This window comes from Lonchura striata, chromosome 3 (assembly GCF_050655825.1).
Source record: "Lonchura striata isolate lonStrDom1 chromosome 3, ASM5065582v1, whole genome shotgun sequence".
Taxonomy (NCBI): Eukaryota; Metazoa; Chordata; class Aves; order Passeriformes; family Estrildidae; genus Lonchura; species Lonchura striata.
In genome coordinates this window covers 107,514,715-107,533,127 of record NC_140705.1, presented here as the reverse complement: position 1 = coordinate 107,533,127, position 18,413 = coordinate 107,514,715, and the positions used below count along the sequence as shown (strand labels likewise).

Genomic DNA, 18,413 nt, shown 5'->3' with positions numbered 1-18,413 from the left:
TCTCTTTTTCCTTTTTAAAAATTAATTTATTTACTACTATTATCTAATGCTTCCCATCATCAGACACATTCAATTGCTTTCTGTAGCTTTCTGATTTGGTCAGAATTTCATAGGCTAGGTAGCTACCTAAAATAGTTATTTAAATATATAGTTCTAAAAAATAGTTCTTTAAAAATAATAATTCTAAAAAGTTCTTTAAAATAGTTCTTTAAAGTTCTTCCTACTTGCTGTAGGAAAAATATCAAAAAAAGTTACATTTTGGACATCTTTAAAAAGCCACCTCCTAATTTTATAAATTCAGGAAGTGCAGCCTCTGTGTGGAGTATCTTCTGCTATCCTTATAAAAATTCAGACCAACTTGGTCCAATTTGGAACTCCTAAAGAAAAATACTTTTAGGTTCATTAACCTGGTAGCCTTTTGAGATTTTATTTGTGAAGGTCTCTGAAGAATCATAGTGAGCTTTTTTTGGTTGCCACAGCAATTGGTCCTGACCAAATGCAGGTACCCAGTGTGTGGGAAGTGACTGAGCACCCTCCCTACAACCACAGCCACACAAGTGTGAAGAGTGACATCAGAAGAAATAAAGATATTCAGATACAGAAGAAGCCAAACTTTAGCCCAGTATGGATACCTCAACTTCTCTTGAGTCTTAACAAAAAGTCAGTCAGAATACCGGTGTTGGCAGGAGTCTGGAGATATTGCAGAGCTGATGGGACAGGAAAGGAGGAGGAACAAGGGCATGACTCTGGAGCTGACACATGGCAGGGCTGTCTCAGATTCCCCAGCTGGTTTTGTGCCACAGGACCCCCCTCAATCAACTAATTAACTTGGGACAATTCTGGCTCCCATGCTCTGCACAGCTTATTGCAGCCCTGAAATGTGCTTGAAAGAAAAATCCTGCTGAGCATACAGAATGCAGACAGTCTCCAGGGTACCCCACAAAAAAACAAAACAAAAAACTGCCATGTCCAGATCAGAATTTTTCAAGAAGAGAATTGGCTCAATTTTGACAGATTTTAATGTAAAATTAAAACAATACTGCTCAGCCAGGCTGCCCACAGACAAATTTCATGTAAATGTTCCAGTTCAGAGGTGCACTATAACATTTCAAAGTAGAGATTTAAATTTAAAAAATGGCACAATTATTCTAGTTCTGTTTCTGAAAACAGATGAAGAATTTTGGCAAAAAGCTTTAAACAAAATTAAACTCAAGACAAAGAAAAGGCTTAAAGTATTTTGGTCTAGGAGATTAGAAATGAAGAAAGTTATAAATTATTGAATATAACATCTCTTAAAATTTTTCCAACACTTCCTATTATCTATGGAAGAAACAGATGAAGGAAGAACACCACTGAGAACAATGACTTGTGTGAACTCCCATTTTCACTTAAGCAGCAATGCTCTTTGTTACAGAAGTTTACAGCTGCAAACCAAAATAGGATGCTTTGTCAGTGATGCAAAATCAAACTCTTCAAATTGTCCATTCTGACTTTGCAAACTGCTCGGTGAACAGCTGGACACTCTAACAGTGTCTGTGCAATGACCAATGTCAGGTTTGGTGAAATGACAGCACAGGATGGAGCCAGCAAACACAAATAAAACATGATACTATCTTCCTTCCTAAAAATTTCAATCGCTTGTTTACTCATTGTGATCAGGTAACATTAACACTCTACACCATCTTATTTTTTCCTAAAAAAATCTGAAGGTAAATCAGAGTGACCTTTGCAAGCCTCAGAGACAGACTCAACTGGAAGACTTCACAGCCTTGATCTCAAGCAATGTCATGCTCCATCCTAAGAGAGTGCACAAGTGAAGTAACATGGGCATATACAAAGAAAATATTCTCTTAAGTTAACACTGACAGTAGAGGACTTTTAGGCCTACAGTAAACAGGAGCTAAAGTCCATATTTAATCCTTAAGCCCCTCAAAGAGTCTCAAGATGGGAAAAACCCCACCTCAACTGTAAGAAAATACACAAGGAGACTCTTTCCTTCACTCTTCTGATTCGCTTACAAGCAGTCCTGGACATTCTATTTAAATTCCAATCATATATAAGTAAAACCAGAAACTGCGGTGGCCATTAACTCTTCATATCCAGTTACCATTGTTCAACTTCCACTATGGGCAATTTTAAACTATTTGAAGTGTCATGACACCAGCACTACCTGCACCCAGCCTACAATTGCATTATCTTTGAACATGGCTACATTTGGTATAAAGTTACCTTTGTCTAATTACTCTTTTGTGTTGTTGGGGGATTTTTTTTACCTTGTTTGTTCTAGAGAATAGAGTATTTCAGTTGTGAGGGACCTACAATAATTACCTGCTCCAACTGCTAGACCAATTCTGGGCTGACCAAGTTAAAGCACTTTTTAACAGCAGTGTCCAAACACCTCTGAAACACTGACAGGCTTGGGGCATCCACCACCTCCCTAGGGTGCCTGTTCCAGTGTTTGAAGTAATGCTTCCCAATGTTCAGTCTGAACCTGCCCTGGAGCAGCTTCGAACCATTCCCACAAATCCCATCTCTGGACCCTAGGGAGAAAAGCTCAGCACCTGCCTCTCCACTTGCCTTCCTCAGGGAGCTGTAGAGAGCAATGAGGTCATGCTCAGCCTCCTTTTCTCCAAACCAGACAAGCCCAAAGCCCTTGGCTGCTCCTCACAGGGCATTGCTTCCAGGCCTCACACCAGCTTTGTTGCCCACCTCTGCACGCAAGGACTTAACATATTCCCACAACAGATCTCCAAGGTCATATGTCCTTTCTACCTGAATTCAAGGGAAGAAGATGCAAAAGCAAAAATAATAAAAAAAAATTTTTACCAGGCTGGCACTGTGTTACAGCCCAGAGATCACACACAGGTTTGGCACCACAGCACCTGTGGTTGTGCTACTGCCAACTTCAGCTCGGCAAGGATGACACAGAACTCCACTTCCCTCACTTCATGATACGTTCCTTTGCTACTGCTCCTCACCAAGGAGGCTCAAGTCTGTCTTCTTTCTTTCTACTCCCACACAACAAGCAGAGTGCATGAACACACAGTTTACCCCTATCTACTTGACTCCTGCATACACAGGACAGGTATGTTTGTGCAAAGCCTTTCGAGTAGCAACTTTCCACACATACTTATTTGAGCCCCAGGCTCAGCTCCTGTGTAGAGGCATCACTTCCCTTTAGAGCTAAATACTGGGTTCAACTCCAAAATTATTAAGACTACAAAATGCACATTCAAAGCTAAATGAGTAGGAAACAAAGATTAGGAGTACTGGATTCAGCTACACTTAAAGAATTTGCAAACAGTGCTATACTGGTAGGCCCACCTAGTGAGATTTTGTAATAGAATTACCTCTGTACATTGAGATTCTTTTCCAGTTTTGGCTTTCATCACTGTCCCAAATCAAAGACGAGAATATTTTCATATGTAGCTGTATCAGTAACACTACAATTTCTATATACAAATCACAAGGGTTTCCAACAGCAAAGACCAGGACTATTTTCCCATGCTATCAACAAACTCCTCTATGTTTGCAAAATGCTTCCCTTTGGATCATTCCTTATTGCAATACTATGATGGTTTTATAAAAGAAAAGTGCATCCTGGGTATAAGGAAAACTTACAGTGATTAATGAAACCACAGAACTAAACATCCTTCAGAAGAGAGGCATCAGCTGAGTACTCTCACACGCTATTGAATGACTGAAGTACGTCATCCTGCTGCCTCCGAGCACCACTGCTGCCTCTTCAGCCCCTCCAGACCGGAGGAAGGCACATAAACAAGCAAGGCAGAAGAGAAGAAGTTCTGTTAGGTATGTCATCCGTGATGTCAGCATATCCTTAAATCAACAACTGCTAACTTACTGTCCTCTCTGAACTCAGAGTAACTTGAAAAAAGACAGGGTACCATGCTTTAGAGATGACGACCTTACTGTTGACGGGAAGCCTGGCGGCAGTAGGTTTTAAAAATATCTCAACATCAATTTGCTCGTAAGAGTGAACACTAAAACACTTGCAGAGAATTGCTGTCTATTTTACAGGTGAACTGCACTCCAGTAACTTTCTCACTAAATTAAAACAGTTTTATACTTCTTTGGGCAACAGCTTGTGCTACATCTACAAATTACCTAGGTAACAGTTTTGAAAACCTTACTAGCACCTACTCCTATATTTGCCTTTGGCAGAAAAAGTTTTTGACTCATTTTTACATTCAATTAATCCACACTCACATTCTGCATAAAAAGACTTCTGGAAAAACTCAACTTGCTGGAAACAGTAACTGTAATTACTGACCCTCTTGAAGTCAGCCAAAATTAAATTGCAAAGTAGATTTTCTGGCATTCCAGCTATAACTCAACAGGATGAAGAAAAGCAAGTCTACGAGTAAAAGAAGAAACCAAGCCCAGCATTTGTGAGAACCCAGAAAATGAGACACAAGTGGTGAGTTTATAGGGGAAAACTGAGAATGGACCCTGAACATTCTCCTTCTACATTTGTACTGCATAACAAAAAGGGTAAAACTTCTGCTTTGCTCATCTTCTGTAAAAAAAAAAAAAAAAAAACCATAAAACTTTATTATTAAAAAGGAGAAATACAACTTTATAAAATTTCATACTAAATAAGAAATCATAAACTGTAACTGTATGGCATTTTATCTCCTTACATAACATTATTCTCTTCTCTCTAGTTTTCAGGTTTGTTTTACTTACTGCTCTCTGCAGTTAAGAACAAAGTAAAACCAAAAATCATGGTGTTTCTGTATTTCTCGGGAAAACAGAAAACACCATTAGGGAACTTGTGTGAAATTACACATGACACTGTCAATGAAATTGTCAAATCAAGATTCTTTTCACTTATTACAGGCTTTAAAGTAAGTACAAGGATCACACATTCCTCATCCATGCACAGATATACTATTAGTATGCCACATTAACTTTACTAGCATTGAGACAATTGGCTTATCATGGTGCAAAATTGATGAACATTTCATATTTGACTAATGCTTAAAAAATACAGAATTCATGGGCTATGTACTTGCATAACAGGAAAAAAAAAGAAGTTTCGTAATGGGATAATTTTTGAGCCTATAAGCAAGAACTTCCAGGACTAAAACCCAAATAATTCCTATCTTAAAAACCATTTCCAAAATAAGCTGAAGATTTGCAGTTACTGCTATCTATTGTCATCTATGACACTCCAGGAGAATATTTTCTACCCACATAAGCTATTGCTGATAAAGGGCTGTAAAGTTCCTATAGAGCACAATAGCAACAGGGATTCCCATATGTACTTAAATATAGGTACTGTCAAAGAGACAAGCAATGGTACATTGCTATTTTTTTCCATTCTTAAAATTCTGATGAAAACTAGTTGTGAAAAAAGCTAAACATCAGTCACCAAAAAATAAGACAGTAATCATCAAATGTGGGGAAGGGACAAAAAAAAACACTCGAAGCAAGGACATTTCAAACTTTCAAGCTGGTTAAGAAACCAGGTTCTGACCTGAAAGCAAGTGTAAGTTCAATCAACAAAAAGTCAGCTTTTCCTGAATTATACAGAACTATAGAACACATTTTTTTTCCAAAACTAGTGCCATACTGAATCTAAGTCCAAACCTTGATCTAAGATACAAGATGCCTACAACTATTTTAGACAGAAGTTGCTCTACTGGTCTGGGTCTGGACCTTAAGGCACCAAACCTCATTTATTTTTTTCACAACTGTTAGACAAATATCAAAATAGAAATTTTTTTCAACACAGTGGTCATCAGTCCCCTAAATGCTAAGTCCTATGCTAAATATTCTAACAAATGCTTCAGACCCCAAGGAATTGGAGAAAACAAAACCATATCATCTGCACATGAGAGTTGATACTGGGCAACACAAACTCTTGAGGCAAAACAGCTCTCTCACTTCTCACAGCACAACTATTTGAGTATTGTAACAATTAAAACTCCTGACTGATTATCAGATTTTATCTTTTTAGTTCCAGTAAAGGGAAACAGGAGATCATCAGGTCAATCTGAAAGTCTGTGTGTTTATTAAAATAAATTTGCTAGAATGCAATTCAATAAAAATACCTCTTTAATGTAGACTACTGTGTAAAATTAAGTGAACTTGGAAATAATTTAACTGAGACATGAAAGAACCACAGAAGACCTAAAAGAATTTAATTTGGAATTGTCACACTGGAAGACTAATTGCTAAGTTATCTTTCTCATAAAGAACAAGAAATGGATTTTCTTTCTCAAATAGATTAGGTGAATAGGGGTTAAAAAAAAATCAGTATTTCTACAACTTACCAGTGCACATTATGCTAAGTGTCAAGTATAAAGCCAGATTTTCTGAAAAAGACCATATCAAACCTTCTCAACTAAAGAGAACCAAGTTATGGAAAGAAACCACCAATTACAATGTCATAATCCAAATGGGACAGAATTTGTTAATTGCCAAACCAGGCTATATGCTAATCATGTCAGCAAATACTAACAGGCAGACGACACACTCCTGAGATACAGCAATGGGATGCAACATAAGAATAGCCCTGACCATCAGAGGGTACACCTAATAAAAAACCTGTCTGGCCAATATATGCTGCTCAGCAGAGAAGACAAGAACAGGTGAGCTATTTTTTAACACAGTTGTCATATGCTCTCCCAGAGTCAGCACTCTGCAGTTCAGCATTTTTAACCCAGAAGTAGTATTGTGCATTCTCCAAGATATACAATCAATACCTTCAATATCATAATTTAAATCTGAATTATGACACAATCCGTTTTACATCTGTAAGAACCAGAGCTCCTGCTGTCAAAGTTCTTGCTTCCATAAATAAATTTACCAGATCTTAAGAACAGTAAGTATGAGGAATCTATTTAGTGGATAAACCATACACATTTTTGAAGATAAAGCTGGTTTGAGACTGAAACTTTAAATCTGACTTATATTCCAATCCACCATCACTGTGACAATCTGCATTAAGGTCTCAATGTACTAGGAACAATAAAACTAAATCAAAAATCAAAGATCAGGTTTGTTGCCAAAGTTTTTGATCATGTCAAACGTCCAAATGAGTTAAACTGCTGGCAAGAACCTGCCAAAATACCCAGTGAGCTACTGGCAGCAGAAACTTCACTCACTGGATTCAAGAGACTTTTCTTATTTTATCAGCGTGGCTGTATGAAACAGACTTAAGAGAGAACAAGTCACTGCAGTCTGAAGGGACAACGTAACACCATCACCCCTCTGTACCCCCACGCCCTGTCACACACCCCAGAGTTGGTCTCCCTTAACCCACTACCAACTAACCCAGAGAAAAAAGAAATTAGAACAGTGTGGATTAAAAGAACTGGTTGAATAAAAATGGAGAAACTGTGTCAGAGAATCTCGGGACTTCAAGTGGGTAATAACACAAGTGCAATTTAAGACAGGTCAAACAGAAGCTCTATTAACTATGATCACAGTGAGAGAACATTGACAGCATCTTTCCTGGTTCTCTGGCAAGCGATTGCTGAGACCCAAACCATACATTGTTTCAGAAAAAGGTAAGGAAAAGCAATCCCATCAATGTTAACAAAGCCAGGTACCTCCCCTGGGAGGGATGGACTCCGTAAATCTGTTGCTAAACATACACAATTCTAAGGAGGACTCTGGCAGTAAATGACATGGCAATATGGAGATGGCTCGTGGTGGAGCCTACAGGGATGGCCTGGTACTATCCTATCTGAGATGCAAAGTTGGAAACAATCAGACTGCTAGCTTTTGGTAGAAAAGAACGTTCTTTGAGTAAAGATAACCTCTTAGCCAGACCTCTCAATCTTAACCATTAATGATTTTACCACCACAACTCTTTGACAGCTTAAAAACACATTGTTACCTTCTTCTTCCAAGCCACAAGTAAGATCAACAAATGAGAAATTATACCTACCAAGTCAAAAACACTGCAAGACACAACTTAATAGAAAGTTTAATTACTGAGCAAATTTTAAATTAAAAAAAATTATTTTGATAAAATTGATGAGTTAGTGCATTAGTGGAATGATTAAAATATCTCCTTCACAGATCCCAAATATAAAAACTCCCCCACACCAAAGTTTAGTGATAGGTACTTTGTCCACAAGTAAATTTGTCAGTAAATCAAACAGTGCTGCACACATCTTGCTGCAAAACCAAAAACCCAAGGTACAGAGTATGTAGTTTGATAAAAAAACAGATGGACCTAAGCAGATGAAATCCTAAGTATCAGAAGTTAATGACATCTTGGAGGTAGACGTTTCCTGTTCAAGTACTTTTCAAGAAATATGAAATCAAACATGCTCATCCTTAGCTAGGCAAGTTCCATGAAGAAAATGAAATCAAACTGGCATAATGACCACTACAAGCTAAAGTTTTGTTATAAGAGGCCAAAAGTCTAAGAGATTATCTTGATCAGTTTTTATCACAGCCTTGATCAAGCCTAATTCATTCAACTGCAGTCCTTGAGTCTCTACTAGTCTAATGGGAATATTAGGTAGTAAGCACCAGACATTTTTAATCCCAGAATTACAATTCTTAATCCTGTGATTGACATTTGAGTCCTGAGCAATGAGGCCCAAGTTATTTCATTTGGGAGCCAGGCCGACGTTGAATTACCATTAGAATTCATTCTGCTGAGGAGGAACAAAAATATATCAGGTTTAGTATTGGAGAAAATTATTTTTGATTGCTCCTACTCCATTTTTAAACAATACCTCAAATACCTCTGTAAATGTGCTCCAGTCTGAAATCACTGAAGAACTTAAAACACTGTAAAAGTTTCTGCCTCTAACAAACTGATGCTCACTATAGGTATTCCAACACAATAGCATCTTAAGGAATGCTCCATACACTTACAACAGCAGTGAAAATATTTATTGTAAAAACCTTGAGTTTACACAGAATAATTATGTCCTGCACTGAAATTGCTGTTATTCTGCTGCAACAAAAAGAAAAGCAAATTCCTGACCTCTTTGACTCTTCAGCTACTGTAAAGATTCAAACTTTCATAAGAAAGGAGTACTGGTTTAAATACTTCAGTTGATAATACATAACCAAGTAGTCTCCAGCTAGCCCTGAACACACCGTATATGGCTGCATAAAGAAAATACTTCAGAGTCCTCAAGAAGTATTACTTATCTGGGCCAGCCTCCATCTCCCCCTCCTTCTTATCCCAATCTTTCATAGATAGGCTTGAAATGTTTTGCAGCTGTCCAATACTAAGGCTGAAGAATTCAACAACCACAGCACTATAAAAACACAGGGTGAAAAGCAGCTACGTTCAAGACCTGTTACAGAACTTGAAGAGATTCCCGACTGCAAACTTCTTCAGCAAAATCTGGATAAGGTCCTGAGAGCAGATAAACCTGTAAAATTATTCCTTCTTCCTTCCAGATAATTCTTCAAGTGAGTGCCTACCATATAACTAGTGCAGACTATGCATAACTGCATTGAGTTTTAGCCAACCTCTGACAGCCAAAAATATCAACCACCACCACTGCACACATTTTCTTACTGAGATTTTCAGAAGGTCTGCATAATCTTGCAACTACGAAGTTAGTGAGCCATTTCATATTTCCTGAAACTAAACAGCACATCAGATGATTCACCAATTAGTGTATTCATGAAGCTTTAAGAACCAATCAAAATTTCATTTTTGTTGAAAAATTTAACAGAAATGTCCAGCTGTATGCATGGAGAGAGCATGTGGGCTCTTCGCCTTTATTTAACTTAACTAACAGCTACGTTAGCTGGTGAAAAATATTCAGTGTGTCAAAGTTAATTTATCAAGCTGACAAAGTATAAGGGCTCCAGAAGGTATAGCATACATTTACTAAATTTTAAATACAACATTTTAGCTAGATGTAGCTCAAAGATTAAAATAAGTTGTCCAACAACCAAACCGCACAAATACTTATCAGTCCAGGGCACTTCTTATTGCATGCTTGTTTCAAACTAACGCATAGGCCAGCATATCAGAAAAGCTGATCATCCTTCAGACCTCAAACCCCATAAATCAAAATGTGTTTTTAAACTAGGTGGATATCTTTGGAAGATAGAGGGCTTGTCAGTACAATGCAGGCCATGATCAGATGGAGGGGAGGCACTGCATGTTGCTCAACACAATCAAATCCCTTACCTCCCGCAATACCACAAGGTAAAACTAAGTGCTAATTTCCCCCGAAGGTTGAAACTAGGAAGCACAACTCTTGGGGAAACAAGGCAAGGAAACCAGCCTAAAGTAGACAGTTATTCAATAATTACTTAACTAGCCAACGTATTCCAATACTTTGCAATAAAATCAGTACTCTAGGAGTTTATGATGGAGCATTTACATCAAAAGTTCTTTCATCTACAAAGTCAGGAATGTGCAATTTAGTAAACAAAAAGGTATCCTGTTTAAATTTTACATTTGTTTTCACTATTTGCAGCAATAAATAAAATATCACCACTTTAACTAAATTTTAAGAATAGATAAAATTGCTGTATGGAAGCTACATGGAGTGATCTGAATCCATGAAGTATCTATCAAAAATTGAACTATTTTGCAGGAAGCTATCAGAGGATGAGATGCTTTACAACTATTAACAAAAACCATCACTATCGTTTGATTAGACTAAAATCCATCTCTAAATATAATGAATGAGCCCCAAAAATGCATGCTATACCATCTTGGGTTATAAGTCCGTCATAGAAACATCCAATTTGAAGAACAGTCAGTCATCTCTCTAGAACCTTGCTACAGAGTGACAGGTTTCACATGGTCAAAGAAGACTTAAAAACCCCTTTCTGCCTGAACACAGTTGATTTCTAGTCCCTTGCACTTGCTCCATCTTTTTTAGATGTACCTACCATCATTAAAATAGCAACAGCAGAGAGATTCTAGATATTCCTACAAGCACTAACCCAGGCATTTTTCCAATGCTCTCATACACATGAAGTCATGTCAAGCTACTGCTACCCAACTGTCTGAATTCACCACCTGATTTGTATTGCTAATGTAATCCTGAAAAACAGAGTAGAGGCAGGACATTTAGACCAACTGGAAAATCAAAACAGATCTCATCAGCTCAGTCCACCAGGTCACAAAATTGGTTTGTTTTCTCTCTTTTTGTAGTTTGCTTTGGATTGACAAATAATTCACACGAGAAGTATAGCTATTTCACTCTGCCATATTTAGTTATGTATGAAAATGGAAAGAATTGAATCAATTCTGACAGAAACTCTATTGCTAAGACCATTTCGATATGAGGTCCATTTGAGTATCTTGGTTTACAGACTGACAACTGAATGAAGTAGGAGGTTGCTAACTTGGAAACTTGCCTCCTTTCAAATGTCTCACTGCAGCAAACTCATCAGCTGAGGATATTCAAGGTAACAGGGGTTATGCTCAGGTTGAGAGGTGCCTGAGATCTTCAGCAGGAAGCCTCTAATGGCACAAACTTGCATGACACAAGGTCTTGAGGTGCACGGATCACACGTCAAGATTTCTATGGAAGTAACATTCCCAAACAATACTGGAATTAGCTCGAGTGAAAAAGCATCTTTGGTTTGTGTGGTATGGCCAGGGATCACATCTCACAGAATGGGATATGGTGCCATAAAATGAACAGCATAAAATTTATCACTTACAATCAGAAACAGTGCAGAAAACTTCAACAAGCATTAGAGGAGAGGGAAAAAAATAAGAGGGGAGCATTCCTTAAGTACTCAGAGAATGGAAAGAGACATGTACATGCTGGGTTCATAAGACCACATCACCAGATGAAACACAACTCTGATGAAACAAATACTCAGAGACAAACGTATTCCATGGGATTAAGCTACTGTAATTCTGTGCAAGTATTGAAATACAAAGTTAACAACAAGAGCAAAAATAACTCGATTTACTGCTCCTACAATTCCAAGAAATCATTCATAACTTCGAGTCAGATGCTCATAAAGACCACTCGCAAACTTTTAGGGGCGCTCGGGAGGGAAGGCGGCCTGACGCTTAACGCACGCCCCTCGCAGAAGGGTTAACGGGAGGCTGGAGCCCCGAGGGCTCCTTGGTGGTCATTCCGCCAGGTGATTTCCACACGGACTCGGGCACAGGACACCGCCGACCGCCCCGCTGCTCCTGTGCCGGCCCACGACCACCCCGGTGCCGACACGGGCAGCCCCGGCCGGCCGGGCAGGTCCGAGCCCCGCGGCCGAGGCTCCGCCGCGAACGCTCAGCGGGGCCGGCACGGAGCCGCCCCCCGCGCCGCTCCCGCCTCCCCCGCCCCGGGCGCCCTTCTCCCGGCCGCGGGGACAGCCGAGTCCTCGCCGTGCCTTCCCCCGGCTCCCTCGGGCCGGGACGGGGCGGCAGCCCCCGCCGCCCTCCCGCACGGAGCCGCGGCCTCGGCGGGCGGCGGCGCCCGTGGCCGCCGGGGGGCGAGCGGCGCAGGCAGGTCCCGCCCGCCCGCCGCGCCCGCGCCCCGACCGGAGGCAGCACCTACCGCTGCGCCGTCCCGGCGGGGGCAGCGGCGCCTCAGCGCCGTCCCGGCGGGGGCAGCGCCCGCAGCATCCCCGGCCCGGGCCCGCCGCCGGAGCCGCTCCCGGAGCGACCGGACCGAGCCCCCTGCCTCCCTCCCTCCGCCCAATGTAAAACAGTTCCCCGGGCCCCGGAGCGGAGACACCGGGAGCGACACCTCGCCGGCCAATGAGAGCCGGCCTGGCCCCCCGCGGCGCCAATGGGAGCGGCGGCTTGGCGGGGGCGGGGCGTCGCCCAGCCAACCGGGCCGCGGCGCTGGCGCTGACCCGCTAGGCTGTCTCCGGTGGCCTCCATTGACCACCATCTTGGAGTCGGGCGCCATGCCCGCGCCGGGAATGGGCCGGCCGCTCGGCGGCCATCTTGGGTCCGGGCGGAGTGACGTGAGGGGGCGGGCGGCGGGGAAGGGGCGGCCGGGCGGAGCCCCCGCCCCGCCGGGAGCCGGCATTCCCCAGACAGCCGCGGCAGGCGGAACGGGAGCGGCGGAGGGAAGCTGCCTTCGCGCAGCCCCCGCCCCGCCGGGAGCCGGCATTCCCCAGACAGCCGCGGCAGGCGGAACGGGAGCGGCGGGCTGAGCTGCCTTCCAGCCCCGCTCCCGGGCGGCCGGATGCCGCGCAGGCGTCAGGCGGCTCCTTGCAGGGAGCAGGAAAAGCTTACGCGTGGAGAGCCGTGGAGACACGTCGGTATTGTTGGGAGTAATTCTCCGTTCGATGCAGTTTCCCTTCCTCCGTATAATGGAAGGAAAATCCATGGCTTGGCCTGAGTGCAGGTGAAGTAGCATCCGATCAGGTCGGGTAAAGGAATCGCTCTGTGCTGTTCCGAGTAGCAGAACACATCGCATCTTCCTGTGTCTGGCAGACACACTGGGACACCACAGGGCAGAGGGTGGCATGGGAAAAGGTGCATACATGTCAGGCTCGGAGGGAAGGCTCCTTGGGTTTACTCTGCCGCAAGCAGAGAATGGCAGGAGCCGGTTCTCTTGGCATCTTTCTCAGAGACCTTTAAGCAGGAGACAGACTTTGTGCTCAGCAAGCTTGCAGGCAGTGCTAAAGCCAGGAGCAGTGAGTGCTGAAGGACAGAGCTGCCATTTCAATGCATCCAGACCGCTTGGGGGAATGACCTGACACGAAGTCTATAAACTCAGCAAGGACGAATACAAGGAAATTTGACAAGTCCTGCACTTGGGAAGGAACAGACCTCTGCAACAGTACCGGGTGGTGATTGATGGGCTGTGGAGCAGCTTTGCAGGAAGGGATGCGGGGTCTTGTTGGACAGCAGTGTGTCCTGGTAGTGAAGGTGGCCAAGAGCATCCCAGGTCATACTGCTGGAAGCATAACCAGTAGGCCAAAGGAAGTGATTATTTATTTCTGCTCAGCTACTTGTGGAATGGTGTATCCAGTTTGGGGTCCCAAAATGCAAACAAAATGTCAACAAACTAAAACAAGTTCAGTGGAAGCCACCAAGTGCTTTGGGGGAAGGTGCAGCACTTGTCCTGTGAGCAGAATCTGTGCTAACCACCCTGGATTAACTTGAAGAAGAGACACCTTAAAATACTTCAGCATACAGAACACAGCCTAGCATATACATTACCAGCAAAAAACCCCAAAGATGAAATAATACACTGTATAAGCAATTCTGCACCTTGGAAAAGCATGAAAAATATAACGAAACATACATAATTGATGTTAGTTGCATTCAAAATTATACTGATGAGGCCAATGTGTGAATTTATATTTCTAGAACAGGGTAGCACTCATGAAGGATTCATGTGCACCCTGCACAAATGCAGCTAAATTGCCACTTGGCAGCCCTACATAAACAGTGCAAGAAAGAATGTGCTAACAGGTAGCAACAACAGGCAAAATAAATACAGAGCCAGCATAGCCAGGATCTGCTTAAGATTTCAACACAGGGAAATGCAAAGTCCTGCACCTGGGGAGCAGCAGCCCTAGGTGCCTGTACATGCAGGGGGCTGTCCCAGCAGCTTTGTGGGAAGGACCTGAGGGTCCTGACGGGCACCAAGTTGAACATAAGCCTTGATGCAGAGAAGGATAACAGTATCCAGGGCTGCATGCTGCCAGCAGGTTGAAGGAGTTGATTCTGCTCCTCTCCTCAGCACTGGTGAGGCTGAACCTGCTAAACTCCCCAGTACAAGGGAGATACAAAGCTACTGGAGAGAGTTCAACAGAGGGTCGCTAAGGTATTAGGGGATTGGAGCACCTCTCCTGTGAAGAGGGGCTGGAGGAGATGGGGCTGTTCTGGCTGGAGAAGAGAAGGCTTAGAAGAGGAGCTTATTGATGTGTATAAATGCCTGAAGGGAAGATATAAAGAGGATGAAGCCAGGGGTTAAACCACAACAGTCTTTTCTGCAGTTATCCAGCACTGACTCCACTTGTATAAAAATTCCAAAAGTCGGTTTTAACCTCAACTTATAGGCTCGCTCACTTTTTAATTAATTCTACAGCAAATGGTAGCATCTTCATTTCCAATATGCAGTAAAAATTTTTATGCTAGATACCTAAAACTTATAAAAAGTATAAAGTTTTAGTAACATAAACCCTCAGATTTGCTACATCTGTTTATATTTGTAGAGTTGGTCCTCTTAATATTACCATTTTTGTCATGATTAAGGATCAGCCAACAGTTTTCATCTAATGAAAACACCTTCATGAAAATTCTGGCCTGCTACTAGGGCAAAGAAGTTATAACTGGCTGGAGGGAAATAATCAACTGCTTTGTTTCATTTTGAAGATCTGATGGTAGAATGGAGGGAAAGAAAGGAAATAGGCTGCTACATGCTATAAACAAGAAGAAAACTTCCAGCAGAATTAGGCTGTGGGCAGAGCTCAGCAGGATGAAGACTGCAGCTGGTGGTTATCATGCCCAGGCTTCACCAACCTGACCCACACAGCTATAAGCCATACTTTGATTTTGTGAGGAAGCATTGATGTAAGGGACCAGCTCTGAGCCCTCAAAGCATGATGGAAATTGCTGTGGCTTTTCTGTACTAATTGGGCATCTGTACTAATTGTTGGGCTTCTGAAGAGCTCTGTCAGTAAGACGGGGAAGGGTATGAGAAAGCCATAGACTGTTGTGGGTGCTCCAAACTATGAGGCTGCAATGAACATATTGGAGGAAATCAGGTCACTTCCTTCCTCAGGGTCTGCACACACCCTTGAATGAAAAGCAATTCCTTGGGGAAATTTCTGGGCAACCCCTTCTTTCACAAGGCAATTCTGGTGGAGGGCAATGATCTGTGCATTGTAAGAGGACAAGGGGATGCTGTGAGGAAACACCACTTGGAAGAAGGTGATCAGAGGCTGGAAACTGAGCTGGCTGCTACCTCCCACATTGGCTTGCTTTCATCTTTCAGTGTTTATTTCCCAGGCATGCCGCCAGCCTGGGGTGTGTGCTGCCAACAATGCAGCGCTGCGGGGCATGCTGTGCACAGTGCCCTCAGTCTGCCACTCCTGGGTGACACTGCCCACTTTCTGTGCCATGGGCCACCGTGGTTGCTACACCAGCCCTGAGCTGCCACATTTACCATGGTTCCTTAGCCTGTATCTGCTGGATCCTTGCTACCCTGTGTGTCCCTGGCTGATCCTGCTTCTGTGTTGCAAATTGTCTGACCCTGGCAACCTCTGCAGCTCTGGCCCCAATTACTCTCTCCCACTCCCTTGTCCAGAGTTTATCCTCTCTGCAGCCTAGAGCAATTCTGAGAAAGCAAATGCAGGCATAAACCTTAAATAATTCTTTTTCATTCCAGGTGGAACTTAATAAGTTTGATGAAGTTAGTCAATGTACATATTCTTCCCTCACTCCTAACAGCATCAGCCACGTACCAAAGCTCAGTGTCAGGGCTTGTAAAACTGAATTGGAGTTCAGCAATTCAAAAGAGCACTTTTCAGTTCTGGTTTATGTGGCAAGCAGCCTTCTCTGCAGACCCAGCATCTGTGCCCAGAAATCTGTATGTGTGGAACTGAGGTGCAGCTACAGTGGTAGGAATTTCCTGTGCCAGGGTGCTTTTTCTAGGCCATGGTGACACACAGCCAGAGGATTGCCCATGGGAATCAGAACAGTCATTAGAAGTGTGAATACTCATTGCTGCCTTCTTACTTCCAGTCTTTTTCCATTCAGAGCGAGATGAACACTACTCTCTCTGAATAATTAGTGATGGAAAACCTAATATAATAACAAGGACAGAGAGCAGGAGTAAAACAATATGTACTTTCATTATCCTGCTGAGGAAGTCTTGGTGTCTGTGGATAAATCCTGTCAGCAAAGGATACCTTGAAGCAAAAGGCTGATGAGCATGTACTAGATAAGCCACAAAATTTAGCAAGAGGGACTTGCAATAGGGACAGAGACCTCTGCAAAGCAGAAGTGCACAATCCTGGAAAAGGTAGAGCAGGGTCTTGTCTGGTGTTTAATCTAACAGAAATAATCCCAACATGGCACAGCTTCAGGATTAAGAATAGAGGAACCCTCATCAGCAGGCCAGCCAGCTCCTGCTGGGCACCTTCACCTACCAATTGCTGCCCTGCTTTGCCCTCACTGACCTCTGGCAGTTTTGCTTGCATGTAAAATCAGTCACAGCATGGTGACCTGTTTTTTCACAAGCAGACTCATATTAATTTTACAGGACCAGAAGTTCTATCTTGCCTAACAAATAGAAGGCAAAGTTGCATTTAAAAATGCAAGAACCTCAGGTATCAGAAGAAAAATATATTTTTGAAATGTTGACTGAACATCCAGCATACCTGCCCTTTCTTTGAAGGGCAGTCCCTGGCAAGAAAAGAAAAGGCAAGGCTGGTAAAGTGACTGGACAGAGCTGGACAATATAGGTCCAAGTATTTTTAATCTGGGCTAACTGAACCTGACTAGAAATAGAGAGGCATGAAATCAGGATACCCCAGTGTAATCACTTTGATGGAGGAAGAGCTCAGAAGGAGCTGGTTACTTGCTTTCCAGTCCTTTGCTTTCCTCTGCCTCCTCCACTTCACCTGAGCTGGGGAAAAGACCTAGAAGCCTTTCTGATTTTTTTGGAAGCTGAGTCATTTGGGTGGATGAAATAAGAACATCTATGATGCTCTTTTCTCCATTGTTCTGTACTTTGAATAAGCACTGACATCAAGGCTGAAACATAAACTTTCTGATTTGTTTGCAGGTTCCCCTCTTTGCATGGTTGTTAATAGTGACTCCTCCTGCAAGAAAAAAGGACAGCTGGGCTCCAGGACAGCTTCAGGCAGGCTTAACACATGCAGTGACATTCAAAAGTACTCTGACGTGTCCAAGCACCACCCAAGACTGTAGTATGCATTCTTCATCTTTCTTTTACTGAGTAATACAAAGCAACTGCTAGAACCAGTCCCTAGCCTACTGTCTTTTGCTTGTTTGTTTGTTCATTAAATAACTTACAATCATCCCAAAAGTTTAGAAGTCTGTTATTGCAGGTACAAGGAAGGTATAATTTTAAAATATTTTCCTTTGAAATGGATTTATTTGTGATCTAATCTGGTGGTCTGTTACTAATGCATGAATTGGCATACTTTTGTCACCAATAAACAATATCTACCATGGTCTTAAAATGACAGGATCTAAAGTTTTTGAGAGGGAGCTTGACCATCTGCAGAAAATCAGTGCTTAGCATTTTCTGAAAACCAGGTCCATCTTCCAAGTATTTCAAACTGAATACATAAAAACAGAGAAACCTCAAATCATTAGTTACTTTTGTTACTTTTGAAAATTTTAGCCAGGGAACATTTTTTTAGTGCTGGTCATGGAATCGTTAATTATCACTGCATAGAATGTAATAACAAAGCAGAGATCCCCAATGGATGAAAGCAAGCCACTTCTAGCTTTTTTTTTTTTATATAGCAATAATAAAACATAT

At 42.4% G+C, this 18,413-nt stretch overlaps 1 protein-coding gene and 1 long non-coding RNA gene across 4 annotated transcripts in view; one reads left to right on the top strand and one right to left on the bottom strand.

Moving 5' to 3' along the window:
* The window catches only part of SOCS5 (suppressor of cytokine signaling 5), a 33,756-nt gene extending 20,866 nt beyond the window's left edge, over positions 1-12,890 (bottom strand). Inside the window, exon 1 of one of the 2 annotated variants that reach the window (XM_021552404.3) lies at positions 12,790-12,890. The gene's annotated coding sequence lies outside the window, so the exon portion shown is untranslated. Of the gene's footprint in view, positions 1-12,488; positions 12,643-12,789 lie in introns of those variants that run through there. The other variant, XM_021552395.3, reaches the window with a different exon arrangement.
* LOC110483085 (uncharacterized) lies at positions 12,580-17,951 on the top strand. 2 transcript variants are annotated; one of them, XR_002467509.3, is made up of 2 exons: positions 12,580-13,289; positions 17,688-17,951. It is a non-coding gene; the product is annotated as an uncharacterized LOC110483085 (long non-coding RNA). The 2 variants fall into 2 exon arrangements; XR_014954517.1 differs by having other exon boundaries at positions 12,580-15,829.
* The last annotated feature ends 462 nt before the right edge of the window (positions 17,952-18,413 follow it).